This window comes from Limulus polyphemus, unplaced genomic scaffold (assembly GCF_000517525.1).
Source record: "Limulus polyphemus unplaced genomic scaffold, Limulus_polyphemus-2.1.2 Scaffold938, whole genome shotgun sequence".
Lineage (NCBI taxonomy): Eukaryota > Metazoa > Arthropoda > Merostomata > Xiphosura > Limulidae > Limulus > Limulus polyphemus.
Window position 1 is genome coordinate 241,237 of NW_013666548.1, and position 18,785 is coordinate 260,021.

The 18,785-nt window shown below is 34.2% G+C and overlaps 1 protein-coding gene across 1 annotated transcript in view; it reads right to left on the minus strand.

Annotated features, from left to right (window-relative positions):
• Positions 1-18,785, minus strand: part of LOC106461343 (protein turtle-like) — a 256,105-nt gene that overhangs the window by 236,987 nt on the left and 333 nt on the right. The gene's annotated exons all lie outside the window — the stretch shown is intronic.

Sequence of the window (18,785 nt, forward strand, 5' to 3'; positions counted from 1 at the left end):
CAAAATAAAGCAGTTTATCTATCCACATACTTTCAATAAAAACAAAACTAAAACTTTCAGGAAAACAAACGGGAGAAATATATATTTTATATATAATCAACTACTTGTGCAGAACAAATTTGTTGTTCTTTTTCATATTACAATTTTAGCCATTAGAGGTTACTACACGTCCCCCGCTTACAACGCTAACATCCGGGGTTCTATACCCCGCGGTGTACACAGCAGATAGCCCAATGTTTCTTTGCTCTAAGGCAATCAAAGATTGCCACACCAGAAAAGCGAAAATATTTTATATCATTTATAACTTTAAATAAACTAGCAAAACGAAAAACGCAAATGAGACAAATTTAACAATAGCATAATTAATATTCTGATGATGTTACGACGTTGTTACTTAACTTAATCTCCTTGCATTTGACTGTTAAGGTACAAAATACAGAAGACGGCACTAATACCTTTATAAAAGAATGTTAAATTTCATGCCTTTCAAGGACTAATTTTTAATAAAATAAAATACAATGATGTGTTTTATATGTAAATTTGGAACTTACTTTAAAACTCATTTGAATGTAACGGCAGCTACATCATCAATGTCGAAACCATTTCACGTTACAGCTTGAGTCAAGAAATAATTACTTGGTGAGGGTCGTATTAAAATGTATTTCAACATAAACTATTTATTACGTCTCGACACTGCAGTCGTTGTAAGGGAAATTCTAGAAGCTGAGAGCTAAATATGCCACAGCATCAAATATATCGGCTCAAAACTAAACATTATTTCTTGTCTCAGCAGCTTGCGTGTATATGTGTATAAATACATTGTACGTTACCATTTGTTAAGGTAATAAAAGTCAGTACATCATTATAAATGCAACAAAAACCATCAACTCAACATGTGTATCACGTCCGAGTAAGTTACAATAGCAAGTTCATTACGTCACTGCTATTCATTACTGGCACCAAGTAACACGTTAGTAAAGTATCTATATGAGAAGGATAGCGTAATCACGATCGTGATACGAGGTCTATTTGCGCTAGTCGTCCCTAATTTAGCAGTGAAAGACTATAGGGAAGGCAGCTAGTCATCACCACCCACCGCCAACTCTCGGGCTACTCTTTTTACCAACGAATAGTGGATTGCAAGTCAAGCGCTCTAACCACATGGAGCACAGAAGAAAGAAAGTGAAACATACAACGAAAGAGGAAAAGTAGACGTCTTTTTGGACTGAACAATATAAAAGCGAGTTTTGGTATAGTACACAAAAATAGCCATTAAGTTCTGTAAGTTTACTTTTGACGCACATATTGTTTTCATAAAATCATTAATATAGTAATACAACAGAAATTTGGATCAAATGCTTACTTATATACTTCATGGCCTCTATAAGGTTTGTTTCGAATTTCGCGCAAAGCTTCACGAGGGCTGTCTGTGCTAGCCAGCCTTAATTTAACAGTGAAATACTAGAGGGAAGGCAGCTTTACTAACCACTGCCAAATCTTGGGCCACTCTTACCAAGGAATAGTGGGTTTGTCCGTCGCATAATAACGCCGCCACGGCTGAAAGGGCGAGCATGTTTGGTGGAACGGGAATTCGAACCCGCGAACCGCAGATTGCGAGTGGAACGTCCTAACCACCTGGTTATGCTAGACCGTATACAATATGGATGTCTCAGTGCAATAGGGTTTATGTAGACCGATGCGAAACATTATGCAAACACGCGTTACTTGTAAAATTGCTGAGAAACTGCACGAGACTCTCTTTCATAGTTACGTGTTTCACTTGTAAAGCACAACAGTGCACAGTATGGCTATGGACGCGTATCTTTTTCCAATGGATGATGTGAAATGCCTTTGTTACTTTAACAATAAAATAAACACAGAGTCACGTGTTATATCACTTTCTCACCACCCTTTTCAATGATATACTTTGTTACAGTACCGAAACGAGTCTTTTAGTGCAACATAATTACCTTTATTGCCGAACAGACATTGCGCGAACTTCCAACCAAACCTTATAGCAATATATCAACCTACAACCCTCGGAAATGAAACGTAGCTATTGAATAGTATTATTACGGTTTCAGAAAGATGTCGTAAAGCGGGCAATATTTCATCGCTCGAAACATATCATAATTCAAAAAAAAAAAGATATTTCAGTCCATTCATATTAATCTAAATAAGGCACAGAAAATCTGATTTTTAATCAAGTAACTGTGTAAGGCGTTGCATATTGGCGCTTAGGTTCCCAAAGTATTACGGTTTAAATGTGTTCTCACAGAAGTAAATCTTCAGAAGTAACGAGATTGCTTGTCTGTAAAAACAGATGCTCTTCTACGTTTCTTAAGTAATATTAGCTCAGCTAAGACCGATCCAAACAGAAAAAAATCAGGAAAAGATTCGTGTCCCCTCTCTCATGTCTCACTCATTAGTTTCGTACAAGTCCTCGTTACTCTCCGGGTTCTCATTTGAACAGGTCCTTGTTATTCTTCAAATTTTTGTTTGAGTCAAGAACTAAACTTCTCGCCCTCTAGAGGCAAAACAAACCTAAGTTTACGTGTCGTCACATAATGAAATTGAAAACCGTTCACTGTTATGAATTAACATTGCACATTGTGATTGCCATGAGTGACGAACTAAACTGTACAGTCTTATTACAATTTATATGATTTAATAATTTGAGGAAGAACCAAGTTAGTTATTAAAGGTTGTAGAAGTTCTTTAATTTCTTGCCTAATATATATATATATTCAAATCGTTATGGTTAGGGTTAGCAAATTATGTAGTAAAGGCTCGTCTAGAAAAACAACCGTGAAAATACTTTAGGTATAACACGGTTTATTTGTAAATGATATGTACCAATTTCAAATGTGCGCATTTACAAAACTGAGCATAAGCAATAAATATGAAAAACATTCTCATCACACTGGTCTGTTTATAAGATGTTACAAAAATCTATTTCTGTCTAACAACGAATAAAATACAAAAGAATATAAAGATTCGGAAGTTTCCAATTCATCGCTCAAAATGCTTATTTTAACGCCATGGATACAAATATATTGACTGTGATTGATTTCTTTGACTTCGGAAATAGGCAGTTCAAGAGATCATGAATCATTACTTCCGCCATATACAAATATACTTGGCCAACTTTCCTTGAAATACTTTGTATAAACTTCAAAATTTGCAAAAGTATTTTCCACAATATTGTGCAGCTTTTCAACCGATAAAATAACGGAAGGCTATAAAGGAAGACTACAGTTCCTCCTTCCCTTGCCTATCTGTGGTATGTCTACTTTAAAACCTGGAATCTCAGTAAACAGAAAATAAAACTACTTTACGATTTTACAGTGAGCCAAGACTATTAAGCTGTTTTTATACTTTGATGTCCCTGTAAATTTCTTATAATGAATGACGTCACGCAGATCCAATCAAAATCTATTGATCAACTTAAGCTCGTCTAGTTTGTTTCTTTTACAAATTTTACTTTATCTTAAAAGTAATTTAAAGCAAAACAATTTGTTGATTTAATCACTAAAAAAAAAAACGTTTTTAATTAGCACTAACTGTTCCAATAATGAGAGCGGTTTTCCGCCATTTCAATTAATACCCCCACCTTTTAATATCAGCACAAACTTTGCATGATTAGGATTACTTCCAGTGAAATAGGCACAGTAATTTACAAAATATTTAAATTGAAGTTTGTTTGTTCTCCGTGCAGTTTCCGCTATTCAGATCCATTTCTAACGTAATTAAAGCTTAACAGGTTCAGGAAATTTAATGACCAATTAGCTACTTTTTATTCCTGTTGAAATATGAAAAAACTTATTTACGCTTATTAGCTTTTGTTTAGATTACTTGGGCAAATGTACACTAGCATTATGTGCGCATAGTTGTTCCTAACTCTGAGCTGAAATACTAGAGGAAAGACACCTAGGTAACAAGCAACTTCCCACCAACACTCTGAGCTGAAATACTAGAGGGTTGATGGGAAGTTGCTTGTTACCTAGGTGTCTTTTCTTGATTAAAGACACCTAGGTAATAAGCAACTTCCCATCAACTCTTGATTAAAGACACCTAGGTAACAAGCAACTTCCCATCAACTCTTGATTAAAGACACCTAGGTAACAAGCAACTTTCCATCAACTCTTGATTAAAGACACCTAGGTAACAAGCAACTTCCCATCAACTCTTGATTAAAGACACCTAGGTAACAAGCAGCTTCCCACCAACTCTTCATTTACTCTAATCGAACATAGTGAGGTTTGAAGGTCACTCTTAAGGCACACTCACAGCTCCATAAAGTGGAGCGGGTTTTTCTAGGAACGGGCCAGAACCACGAATCCACAGTAAGGGGACATTAACGATTAGGCCTTGTTTATTACACGAATCCACAGTAAAAGCACATTAACGATTACGCCTTGTTTATTACACGAATCCACAGTAAAAGCACATTAACGATTAGGCCTTGTTTATTACACGAATCAACAGTAAGGGAACATTAACGATTAGGCATTGTTTATTACACGAATCAACAGTAAGGGCACATTAACGATTAGGCCTTGTTTATTACACGAATCCACAGTAAGGGCATATTAACGATTAGACCTTGTTTATTAGCTGTTTGCAAAAGGGTTGTCACATGAAGTTTATGTAGGTTACGAGATGATTTTACTTTGGTAGCGATTGAAGTATTTTGTATATTTCTCTTATTACGTTTTTGTGGTTATGGCGCTCAACTCGTAATCAGCAGGTTCGAATCCTACCACGAATATGCCCCTCTTTCAGCTTTAGAGACGTTATAATGTGACGGTCGATTTCACTTTTCTATTAGAGTGGCCCAAGAGTTGGCAGTGGGTGGTGTTGACTAAATACCTTCCCTACTAAATTAGGGGCGGCTAGTGCAGATAGCCCCGAGTAGGTTTGCACGAAATTCAACAAACAAACGTTTTGGTTTTGGTTTTCTTGAACTAGTGTATTTTACTGATAAAAAATACTAGTTTGCTTATAAAACTATTCTTATAAATTTAAATGGTTACACAAGGCACTTTACACACTTATTAAAAGTATTAATGTGAGCACATAATACATTTAATTCCCACTTTGAACAGGAAACAGCAGTATCTCACATTACCGAGCGGTAAGCCTCCCCCTTTAAACAGTAAACAGCAGTATCTCACATTACCGAGCGGTAAGCCCCCCCTTTAAACAGTAAACAGCAGTATCTCACATTATCTCCCCCCCCCTCTCCTTCTGGAATAATTTAATTCATTCCCTGTGCTTAAAGACATAGGATCGTTTTAACACCTATTGTTTTCAACAAAACCCATGGTTCAACCAATACAAGGGAGCCAAATATACTGACTTCAAAAATACCTTTAACATCTGTATCTTCTGTATTAATATAGCCCTGCAATGTTAAAAATGGCGGATGTTCGTTAAAATTTGTTGATGTATTATTTTCTGGTACTTGTAAGATAATGGAAGAAAATGATAACGATTTTACTCCAATATGTATGGTATATTTTAGAAAATGGTATTTTTAGAAAACGTGTTTTTTATGATGCAAATAGATGCTGGTAGTTTGTACTTCGTGTCTCTGTATAGGTACAATTTAATCATTAGGTATCAATATGTACCAGCAACTTTGTTGTGATTCACAGTTTATACCCAAATTCTATCCTGTTTCGTTCAGTTATGACAGTAGTTTGTTTTGAAATCTCAGAAACGAAATCTTCCAATTCATTCAAATTCTTTTCTAGATTTTTTTCTTATAGACACTAAGATTAAAATGTCGCAATTTTTTCCCCTTTTTTATATATTTCGAGTATGGTGATTTTCAAATTGTGTACAGCAGAATCATGACATGTTTTAATACTGGTGGTGGTGGTGGTGGTAGTAGTAGCATATCAAATTCCCACAAGTTAACTAACTGCTAGAGCGAAGTGGGTGCTTTTCCCTATCTCTTTACTGACCTGACCGAGTGTATAATATGGCAGAGAAACTCTGTTGAAAGAATCAGTCTGGTAACAGACTAGGTTTTTTCTACTTTAGTATTCCTATCAAGATGATGTTCTGCAGCCACTCTGTGGTGCTCGTATTTCATGTTTCACAAGATCCTGTAGATAGCGATGACATAAACATCAAGTGAAAAACATGCAAAATTCCAAGTAGATCAACCAGACCTTCGGTATTTACATGCAGGAGTAACGTGAAATGAAAAGCATGCTTTAATAAATATGGATTACATTATTTTAGGCTTGCAACTGAGGACTTTAACTTGTTAAGTTCTGTACCACAAGTCATGTTTGTTGTCATACAAGAATGAAAGGAACGTCAAAGCGAGTATTGAAGAGAAAATATCCAAAAAATAATTTATTGTCTTTATCAGAAACATTACAAAACGCTGGTGTAGATTCTTAATGATTCTCGTGACCCATAAAAAACACTATTTTCATCTTTGCTGAATGGATTCAGGGAACTGTTACTATTCCAAAATCTATAGCTATATCTTCAGATGGGAATTTTATCCTGCTAATGAAATAAAGCAACAGGAGATCTATAAAAACTTAGGTCCTTCCAATACAAGCTATTCACAAACTACAAAGAAAACTGATCTCAGAATTCTACACAAAACAATAAGAATTTTGAGAAAGAGACAAGATGAAAGGGAAAAAGCTTTTCAACATGTAATGAAGTAAGTCTATAGAAATTTATGTCAGTACTAATGACACAAACGTTACACTGTTTGACTGACAAAGAAGCCTACATTTCTATAGGCACAAACTATGTTACATCCCATCACTCTAAACATTGTTGTCTCATCTTCAGGCCTCTTCACATTGGGTTAGCTGTTCAACTCCACCATGAGTATGAATAGAAAGGTTTAATTGACACTTTAGCCATTCGTGGCCTCTGTATAAGCAAAGATGAACTGATAATATCTTTTTACTCCAGGATGCAATCTGAAACATAAATTACACATGGTCTCTTATCCTGTAGTCGGGATGATGTGTTGATACCAAGAGAGGTTGAGGACACTGACATCAAAGTTGATACCATGAGAGGTTGAGGACACTGACATCAAAGTTGATACCATGAGAGGTTGAGGACACTGACATCAAAGTGGTGAGACCATAGATAGAAAAAAAAAACATTTTCCATTTCATGAGTCGTGTTGTTTCAGGAGCAGAGTACTTTATCAACAATAAGCAAAACCCAACATTGACCGTACACGAGATAAATTATTGATTCTCACTGATGTCTCTAATAGTCTTAGAAACAATTATCAATATTAGAAACATGAACAGTATTCTAAGTCACACAGGAAAAAGAAAGTGTCCTGGAGTTGCTTACGTCTTGCAACTAAGATGTTAAAAAATGTGAGAAATCTTGCATGCATTTTATTACGACCTTTACTACATCAACTGATATCTCTTCCTAAACTAACTACAGTTTATACTACTATGAGGTGGTGCAAAGAAATAAGTCAAACTCTTGAGCAGCCCTCCTTTGTGCACCAAACTGACCAACAACTACATGCCCTAGCGCAGTATGTTCAGTGGAACAGCTCTGGAGATTGAAAGTCTTACATTACAACTTGGAGGTTTTCACACACTATGTACATTTATCGCTGCAACGAGAAAGATTTAGGAAGCAGAGGTTTTCGGGATTTGTTTGTGGACTCTGATGTCTATGCATCTGCAATTTCTGACTAAATACTTCTTGTATAATATGAAGCATATGAAGCATTTGGGAAATTATGGAACACATAGTTCCAATCGTAGAATCGGAAAAAAAAGACAAATCAATACTCCTTTATGGCCTAATCTTGCTGGCATACGATAAACCTTAAAACCTGGAATTGCTAACATATGCCAAACCTTAACCTGGAATGTGGCAACTCGTATCACAAACTTGAACAATTGACGCTGGAGCTAATATCGCCTATAATTTATGTTATAAACTAACCACATTCCACTTCTGGTTGATGCTCCTAGATAGTTGTTAAATATTTCTATCAAACATCTACTCAGAAAATGAAGGGGGGATGGCCTCTTCACCTTCATTTCTTTCATGCTATTTTATGCTCGCTGATTGTCTTATTATCTGCTGAATACGTTACCAGTACCAAAAAGTGTCGGAGAACACTTTGAAAGTGACAATTTTTCTGTGAAAGAAATTATCAGATCTTTCAATGGGATTTGGCTATAGTTGGCCACAGAAAAGACTATAATCAAGATGCAAGGTGTACAGTGACATTCTATGCCTCACAGCAATCAACCGTTAATAGTAGGATGGGCTTTCATTTGTCATATTCTTGGAGAATATACTGCAAAGCTTAGAGTGGAATAGCGATTAATCCAAGGCCATAAGGGTGCTTCAGGCCATAAGGGTGCTTCAGGCTATAAGCAGAGAATCACCAGCAGTGGAAAGTGATAAATGGCATATCAAAAGCATAGCAACTGACTTAGAAAATAATATGATCAGCCCTTTAGACATTTCTGTTCATCCAGAATCAGCTTCTGTAAATGTATAAACTAGTCTTAATAAAAAAAGATGTTTGATTGTCGCTGACAAATATTGTTGATTGTAAACAGAGGTTCCTGGAAATTTTTGAGTAAACAACACTTTGTAGTGAAGGTGACAAACGTTTATGCAGTCCGGTATCTTAATCAGGCTTGAAGACGTTCAGTGATATGATAACGAAAATCAAAGTTTTGCTTTAAAACAAAGCAATGTAAGTCAGTAATGGCGCCGAGCTCGTCTATCAAAGAACGTTTATTTTGTCATCTGTCAAATATGAGAAAGAACATCAATATGAATCCAATCTTAGCATACCCATTACAACAGTACCAATAACCGTCTTTCATGAATGTGGTGTGATGTGAAAGTGTCAAAAAAGTTACCTTATGAACAATATTGAGGAATACAAAGCACCTAAAGAAAGTATTGCCTCTCTACAATGTATCCAAGACACTGTACACAAGAGACGCAGTAGTAGAAATTTACAAAGTAGAAAATAATAAGTGGAAAACTTTTGACATATGACTTCCTCAGTAACGTGTGCAAACTATTAAGTTACAGACATTGTAGTTGATGTACAGGATTCTATCAAAGTGGGAAAAAAAGAGTAGAAACTATGCATAGTTTCAAGCAGTATAAAGTTAGAGTATCTCTTTGGTAGAAATTCCTCGTATTGTGAGCAACAGGGCTTCGCTTCCAAACATTTTGGGTGAATACACCTCTTCACTAATCCAAACATTCTCAGATGGCATATCCTCAGAAGAAACAATGTTTCAGACACATTCACTGATGGAACAGTAACAAATTGCAAATCCTGTCTGTTGGTTCACCATTGTACATAAAATGTGGGTTTTCACTCTGTCAAGTAAAGCAAAACTTTTGCCAAAGCTGATGTACATGAATGAGTGATCATCAAAGACCCAGACACTGACGATCCTGTCCTAATCATGTTACTTTCATCAGATGACAAATGTAGATGAACCTTGGCAAGAAACAAGCAGAATGACAAACACCACTTATCGAAGAATATACATAGCTTTCCATGAAATCTGTAAAGCGCATACCCTTGTGTTCCATAAGATTCTGCCAGATGTCCATACTTTGAGAGGACGTAGCATATTCGTAAAGATATATGAAACAAGCTTGTTTTGAAAATAACTTGGAATTAGGGTGTTGTTTCTTTAAAGATTCTTGTCACTTTTGGTTGAAACAAAAAATGATGTAGATGCTGCTAGAAAGTTGGTATCTTACTCAAATGGCCCAAATTCTATTGAGACTAGGTACTATAACAATTCAAAGTTCATGTCAGCAAGTTTGACTTCCAAACTCGATACTACCCTTACAGTGTTTTCCAAACTCTAAATTTTGTGAATTTTGTCTTCTGTGTTTTTTCGTAATCCTTAAAATTACATTAATAATATTAAAAAAGGACCGTTTATACCTTCTTATTATTCCAAGCTTACAAATGTATCAACTCGGTTGTGTGGCAAACAAAAAGCGTGATTAGGATCTCACAACCAGAGTTAGTATCACCTTATTATCATGGCTGGTGACGAGTTGATGGAAACCTTGTTTCTGTGTACTCCAGGGAGCTCACCACTGCACAACTGCCCTTTTTGCTCATGCACTGGTAGAAACTTATGCCAGGAGAAATGTGACTGACAAAAGTCTGGGCAGCTGTGTTGTGAAATTTGTCCTTGTAATGCATCTGAATATCATTCCAAAACACTCGCATATGATATATACACGAGTAACGATTAAAGAAGTTCCTATTGAAATTGATAAATCGGGATAAGATTGTAAGTAATCTTGGTCATTGGCTATCCTTTTTAGTATAAATATTAATTTACTTTTTAATCTGGTGGTAGAAACTACTATGATGCAGTAAACAGATTTTAAACACAATTTAGTACGTATACGCTGAACTGTTTTGACAAGTCAGTTCAGTTTTACTGAAAGCGTGACTTCTATTGAACAGTCAAGTACTTTCATTGTGTCACAGTGTTTTAACAAATCGGCTCTCATGGTATACTTCACTTAATATATATATATATACTGAAAAAATCTTGAGGAGGAGGAAGAAATTTCAGTTAATGCAATTTGAAATCAAAACCCTGATCTTGTCCTATAAGTAAACATGATTTGGAACTGATCATAAGACAACATTCAGCTTAATTTAAAAGAAACCCTGATCTTGTCCTATAAGTAAACATGATTTGGAACTGATCATAAGACAGCATTCAGTTTAATTTAAAAGATTTTCTTTGTAACACAGGCAGTAAATATTAAATATTTCTTACGGAAGTCCAATATCAGTAATACCCTGGCAAACATTAAAATATCCGTTTTTACATTAATGTTTAAGTTAAATTCAATCATAAGAAGAGTTTTGTCACTGTAATGGATGTTATTTTATAAATATTCCACTTGTATCTTATAGTATTTCTCATTTTTCAATGCTTGAATTTTACTATCTTCCTTTAAATTTCATGACTTTTGTCTTCTGTTTCTTTATAATCTTTAACTTAGATTTATAGTATCGAAAAAGAGCCGTTTATGCCTTTTTCGTTATTCCAAGCTTACAAAATACATTCATGACTTTTGATCTCACTTACCAGGTTTATAATGGAGATAATTATGAGAACAGACCTTAAATTAGTCTACAAACCTTAACTAAAATGACACAAGTTGTCCCTTTAAATACTGAGGATGAATTGAACCCATATAATATAAAATATGGCTCTTTTTGTATGTTGACCACTGGTCTGTAATTGGTTGCTCAACTAAATTATTAGCAATCAAATATGTAAATGTTTGCCTCAGTTATTTGCTCATGCCACATATTCTGTAATAATATTGAAATATTATCCTTAAATGCTTCAAATAAGAATTTTTTGTCATGCACTATGAATTTTTTATTGCCATTTCGTCTGGAGAAAACTAAAAGTCAGACGTAGTTGGGAAAATTATTGGATCGTTATATTTTCATAATTTGCCAAATTATATATTTTTAGCAATTTATAGTTTCTTGTAGCAGCGCAATTAGTGTATTCAACGAAGCTGTGGCAATTAGTGTATTCAATGAAGCTGTGGCAATTAGTGTATTCAATGAAGCTGTGGCAATTAGTGTGTTCAATGAAGCTGTGGCAATTAGTGTATTCAACGAAGCTGTGGCAATTAGTGTATTCAATGAAGCTGTGGCAGTTAGTGTATTCAATGAAGTTGTGTAGGGAGAAATTTTCAGCAGCAATAGAATATGACTTTACAAAAAAAAAACTGTGTTTTATATAGGTACAATGGATGACAATTCAAAATCTCAAAAGGAAAAAGGTTGATTTACCGGAAACTCAAATCTATCCCAGAATTCCCAGGATTCATGGCCTACATTTCAAGTTCGAGAGATGGAGAGCTTTACAAAAGTTCTGTAAGTTACGTTAAGCTATAATGATGTTATGCCGTTTCTTTACTCGGGACAGACACTGTCTTTTAGTGAATATCATATCTGTTTGAATCTTCAGAGAAGAGCTCGAGTAATGCATACATTTAACTGACGTAAAATACAACCACACTGATATTGTAGAGGTTATCAAACCATTATAAGGCCAGGTATGGCCAGGTGGTTAGGACACTCGACTCGCAATCTGAGGGTCGCGGGTTCGAATCCCCGTCCCACCAAACATGCTCGCCCTTTCAGCCGTGGGGGCGTTATAATATGACGGTCAATCCCACTATTCGTTGGCAAAAGAGTAGCCCAAGAGTTGGCGGTGGGTGGTGATGACTAGCTGCCTCCCCTCTATTCTTACACTGCTAAATTAGGGACGGCTAGCACAGATAGCTCTCGTGTAGCTTTGCGCGACATTCAAAAACAAACAAACAAACAAATGAAAGCATTATAGCAGAGGTTCAATAGTATTGGTTAAGCAGGATAACTATTTACGGACTAGCGTGATATAACTAACATTCTAATATATCACAGTAGAAGGACTTAACCAAATGGAATTAAACTTAGGAGAAACTTAGTTAATAATATCTAGTTTCAACTTTCCAAAAATCACAATTTTATTTAGTTTTTCTATCATTCGTTATGTCTTCCAGTTGTCTTAGAGTTTCAACTGTTTTTATTGTTCATCGAAAAGTTCCACTTTATATATTTGGAGCTAATAACCATCTGCACCGACAACTACTAAGTCTGGTTAATTCCTTGAACAAACGGCCGTTTACCAATGACTTCTCTAATATCACCATTTTTCAATGATATTGTACATGGAGAAATTTGGAATTACATCCCTGAATTTATATTAAAACTCTTAACGCTTCATCGACTTTTCGTACTATGGTAACATGGATATTAAAAAACAGTTACATCTGAACTACATACACAGCAACATCAAATCCACGGTTCAACTGGAAAGGAACAGAACTTTCAATATTTTAAACTGTTCTTTATCGCAAGGAATATTGCCACTTTACTAGCTCTATTTAAAAAACCAACAAATATTAAAATGTATCTTAATAATTGCAGGAAATATTGCCACCTTACTAGCTCTATCTAAAAGAAACCAACAAATAAAAAATGTATCTTAACATTTTAGTCTAATCATTTCCATACCATCAAAAGTTGTTGATGGAGCTATAAAAACCTGCAAAAGGCGCCATTTACAATCCGAGCTGAAACGGAAAACAATAGCTTCAGATCCAACGATACTCTAACAGTATCATCTAACCAGCCTGCAGACCTCAAAGAGCATGCAAAACTGTGAACTGGAGTCTTATGCAAGGATAACTCTTCCCTTTGTCCTACAGCTTAATAATAGTCGTAATTTGACCTTCGTCATTATCAGGATAAAATGTAATTCATAAGTACTTCAAATGGTGCTTGAAATAGCAACAAAGACTGTTTGGTATTGAGCATGCTTATAACATAACTTATAAAGTTGTATGCAAATTTTAATATATAACATTAAAGTATCGTATTGCTTTCACAAAAGTGTATCAGACTACACGTCGCATCAGATAGCATAATTCAACAATAACTGTGGATGAAATACTTCTTAATTACGCATAAGACTGGTCAATACGTCAGTTTGAACAAATTTCTAAAGTAATATGATTTATACACCTAATATTTATCAGTTTCGAATACACGTCACTATAAAATTGTTCCAATTACCCGCATTTAGTTTGTCACGTAAAGAAAATTCTCTGCCTCACACAACTTTATTTATCGTCTTAAAATAGCTTTACATTCATATCATAGAAATCATTTTGTGGAAAGTCCATCAAATGAACCATCTCATTATACAAGTGTGTTCGTATTAATGTTTTATATATTTTAATTACTTGCTTCTAATACTTATGAATTATTAGAATACTCGTAACATCTCCATAAACCACGAACAACTTTTTTTCTACTTACTGAACAATCAAAGCCCATCAAATTAACTGTCTTATTATGTATATAGATCACTCTTTTAATGTTTTATACTTTCTAATTACTTAGCCCTAATACTTAAGGGACACATGAACTTCTACAATAAAATATTCATAACATCTCTATAAATCACATATTTTTTTATTCTGTGATGTTTTAATGCTTGCATGTTTAAATAAGTGTTAACAATCTAATGTGTTTCGGTCTATTTAAAAAAAAAACGAACTAAAAACGCTCAAAATATGGTTCCCACATATTTGTTTTACATATAAAGAAGTAGTAAATTAACTATGTAAAAACCCGTGAAAATCCCTCTTAAACGTTTGTTGTTGTTGTATTTTTGTTCTAGTTTTTTTTTTAAAGTACTTACGAAAAACGTGTATTAGAAACCTCCTGACCAAAATTAAAGTATCTACATAATATATAACTGATTATACCTTTACCACTCATCCTTTCTATTTGTTAATCATTATACATGTATCTAATGGCCTAGTATCCTTTATTAATGTGTGGCACATTTCTTATTTGTTACTGTACACTACTGTACACTGTACATGATGAAGTGAAACTGCTTTGATAAAAAATTATGGTAATCCCAAAATATCATGGTAATCCCATGGTAATCCATAAAATCATGCCTTAGATCGTACTTAGATTACAAATTAATTTTTGAAATCGCTACACCTTAAAAATGTATACACAAAAACCGTATTTAGCCTTGAAATGCTAAAGCCTATATACGTAAATATATATATAACGCACTCATTATTCTAAAATAACTTTTCAATACTTATCGTTTGTTCACTAACGTCAAACACAAACACTTATTATATATGATTTTTTTTATTGATTTTACATCTAAAATTTTAATGCCCTACAAATGTATTAGTTTTATTCTCTAGTTAACAGCACGAAAAGTGTCCAGTGAATACACTCGGAAAATACACGAAAGAAAACTTTTTCCAAATTGGTAATGATTTGTCTGAATGTATGTGCAGTTTTAATCAAAAGGGGGTCCAATAACTTTCTGTATCTATTCATGCTTATAATAAAAGCTATCCATCAAATGAATCAAATATGGACAGTCCTTTCTTCTTGGAGGGATAATAAAGATATATATATTTTTTACATTCACTCTGCTTGTTGCGAAGAAAAAGATCAAGCAATGAGTTGTTACTGTTTTTACTGGTTTTAATGCGAAACGTTTGTTGTCATTCTGTTATGCCCATCAAATACATATATATCTATAAATATTTACTCAATAAATCCCAAAACAAAGCAATTGTTATGCTAAGAACAAAGTACAGATATTCGTAAATATGTTTTCCCCCGTCAAATAACACCGATATCATAATTACGTAATAACAGTAAAATATGTTTTTATAATTTGTTCAAATTAACTTGAAACTTAATTGAAATGGTTAGATAATAGTCCATAACTTAAGTACGAGCAAGTAAACATTTTCTGAAAGTTAAGTTTGAATTACGGTTGTTCGTTTCGCATCAACTGAATACTAGAACCTAAATCTGAATTAGTCTTGCCAACTAAATGCAACGTTCTCAGTTTGATCCTTAAGTTGTAGAATGATTGATATGAATAATCAGATGGTGGAATCAGTTCTGTTCGTACTAAGTCTCCTGATGGGTCAACGATAAGTTTACGAACTTACAACACTAAAATCCATGGTTTGATTCCCCGTGGTGGGAAAAGCGCGGATAGCTCGTTGTGTAATTTGTGCTACAAAAGCACAAGCTGGTAATATTATGTCCTCACTAGTGAATCAGCGGTAACTTTATGGGCTTAATGCTAAAATCCGGAGTACGATTCCTCGAGGTGGAAAGAGCGCAGATAGCCCGTTGTTTAGCTTTTCGCTAAAAATAAACGTATTACTTACTATATAATGCCCACCAGAGGCACAGTGGTATTTCTGCGGACTTACAACTCTAGAAACCGCGTTTCGATACCCGTGGTGGCCAGAGCACAGATAGCCCATTGTGTAGCTTTGTGCTTAACTTCAAACAAACAGAAAAAAAAAGACTATATATTAAAACTGTTCATGTTACTATGCAAGAACAGGTCAATTTATAAGTACTATTTAAAGCTTTACTTGGACGGAAAAATATACAATAATTCCTAAAATAATCATTATAATAAAAATGTTAATATTATTAAAACATTAAGTGAACAAAACCAGAGTTACCTTGCACATTAAATAATAACAGGAGTTATCTCTAAATATACTATCGCCTTAACGTAGCGAAAAGGATTGATATTTTATGTTCTACAGTTAAGCCACGTTTTTATAATAACGTGAAGAAACTTCGCATCGCTAAACGTCCCTTGTTACATTGTTCGCGTCTTTGTGTTTGTTTTGCGTCTGGGAAACGTTTCGAAATATGCTCTAAAAACCACATTTTCGATGGTTATAAGCGTTTTCTTAAGAAACTTAACCGTTTACTATCATGACTTAAATTCCAGAATATCTAGACCTTGCAGATATGCGTTGAAGACATTTGAAAACAAGAAACATGCAATATATATATATATATAGTTTTTATGTTTCTAGGCCTTTACACGCTATCAAAATACATTGACCATTTACTATTGGACTTTTTTAATGATTTTCGACACATCTGTTGTATCTAAATGTTACAAACATGAAGGGTATGAATATATCCAAAACCAAAAATTAACTTTCTTCAAACGTATTATCTGTAATATCATTAGCAAAGTGATATTCATAGTGATATACTTTAAGTTACAGAAGAAGACACACTTTGTAGCAGAACCATACATGGTTCAATAGTCTATCATGTAGCCCTGGTACTAGGATATATTTACTCTCCATCCAGAGTATAAGAATAACAAAATATCTACAGTCCAGTAGATATAAAAGTTTGTTTGTTTGCAATTATGCACGAAGCTACACAATGGGCTGTCTGTGCTCTGCCCACCACGGGTATCGAAACCCGGTTTCTAGCGTTGTAAGTCCGCAGACATACCGCTGTGCCATTGGGGAGCGAAATATAAAAGTAAAAATCCGTTATGGTTCAAACAAAACAATCCCTAAATCAAAACTGGTAACAGAAAATAATCTTGTTGTTTCAATCCTGTCTTGTTTTTTTATCTGAAAAATATTTATACGGTTCCTTGATATGGAACGTATAATCTCAAATAAAGGAGAGAAATTTAACATTTCCAAAACTTCCTCATTAACGTATTTATTCTGTGGGCAGGTTTTAGTAAAATGATAGTTAAGACATCGTTATAAACTTTTATAACCATGAAACTGGGTTATAAGAGTCGATGGTAAAATAGACTTTCATAATGCCCTTTTGTGACTTACAAATCCGTTCCCGTCATTAAAAGAGCGAGCTTAGAAATAATATTATACATTTCAGTTAGTCATGTTTCTCAGTAATTATTTTACAGCTTGAAAAACAATGAAAATCACTCGAGAGAACGCATTGAACAATAAGTTGACCGTTGATTTACAATGTTATATATTTTTTTTACCTTTAGTAAAACCACAGCCAAAAATAAAATAGTTTATTTGGCAAGATTTATCACTCTATACATGCTGACAAGTTAATTACTATGTGTAGAATTTACTATTTCATTATGAGTTACGTTAATGAAGAGTTGAAGGAGAATATTATGGAATACTTGAACTTGGCTTATGTTGTGACGGAAAAGCTTATGTGAACTATATCTACCAATTAATTATAATCCTTTCAATATGTTAACATAGGTAGTTGTTCCCTATGCAACAAGCGAGAAACAACAAGCATAGGCATACAAACTTTGTCAGATTGGAGTGGTTCTCTATAGAACAAATACAATAGTTTCTATATCTACCAGTATTTTCAGTTTAGAATCTGGTTTCTTCAATTCCAAATAAACTAAAAAGAAGAATTACCATAGACATTAATTGTTTATTAGATATACAAAACGCTTTCTGTAACATGTTCGTCTTTTCAACTTTGTCAGATTGGAGTGGTTCTCTATAGAACAAATACAATAGTTTCTATATCTACCAGTATTTTCAGTTTAGAATCTGGTTTCTTCAATTCCAAATAAACTAAAAAGAAGAATTACCATATACGTTAATTGTTTATTAGATATACAAAACGCTTTCTGTAACATGTTCGTCTTTTCATGTTTTATACATAAAGTAAAGCAACAGTATTTGATATGTCTCTTTAAATTGTGCAACTGGTTATACATAAACTCTCTCTCTCTCTCAACTAAAACACATTATAACCACAAATATTATTACCGATAATTTTATAGTGGGTGTTATATGATTTACCACACTTACTTCAACTACCATTCAAAATCACTTAACACTTAATCACTTAACATATTTAACCGTTAACCGTTGATAAAATGACCAAAGTCAAACATAAAACAGGTACTAGGAAACCACACCTAAATATAACTGTTAGTTGAAACCTTAAAGTTGGAGCACGTCATTGCTATTCACAAGTGCCCGCCAGTGCTTCAACAGTCAGCCGGTTCATCAACTTTTTTTTTTTTTTTTGACAACATTGGCGTAGCATTACGAGTTGAAGGTAAAAATGATGTGATTTAGAAACTTAAAACGTTTGCGATGTTGAAGAAATTGTGGATTCTGATGAAGAAGTACAACTAATCAGCGATAAGGAAATGTATTAACTTTCAGTTGTTGCCGAGGAAATATAAAATTGATGAGATGGATTTGAGAATCTTATGCCAGATAATAACACTGTTTGCTTGCGTGTGGACTCTAAACGCAGGTAAGAAATTCGTTAAAGTTTTAAGTTGTATGCCACATGGGATTTTGATTAT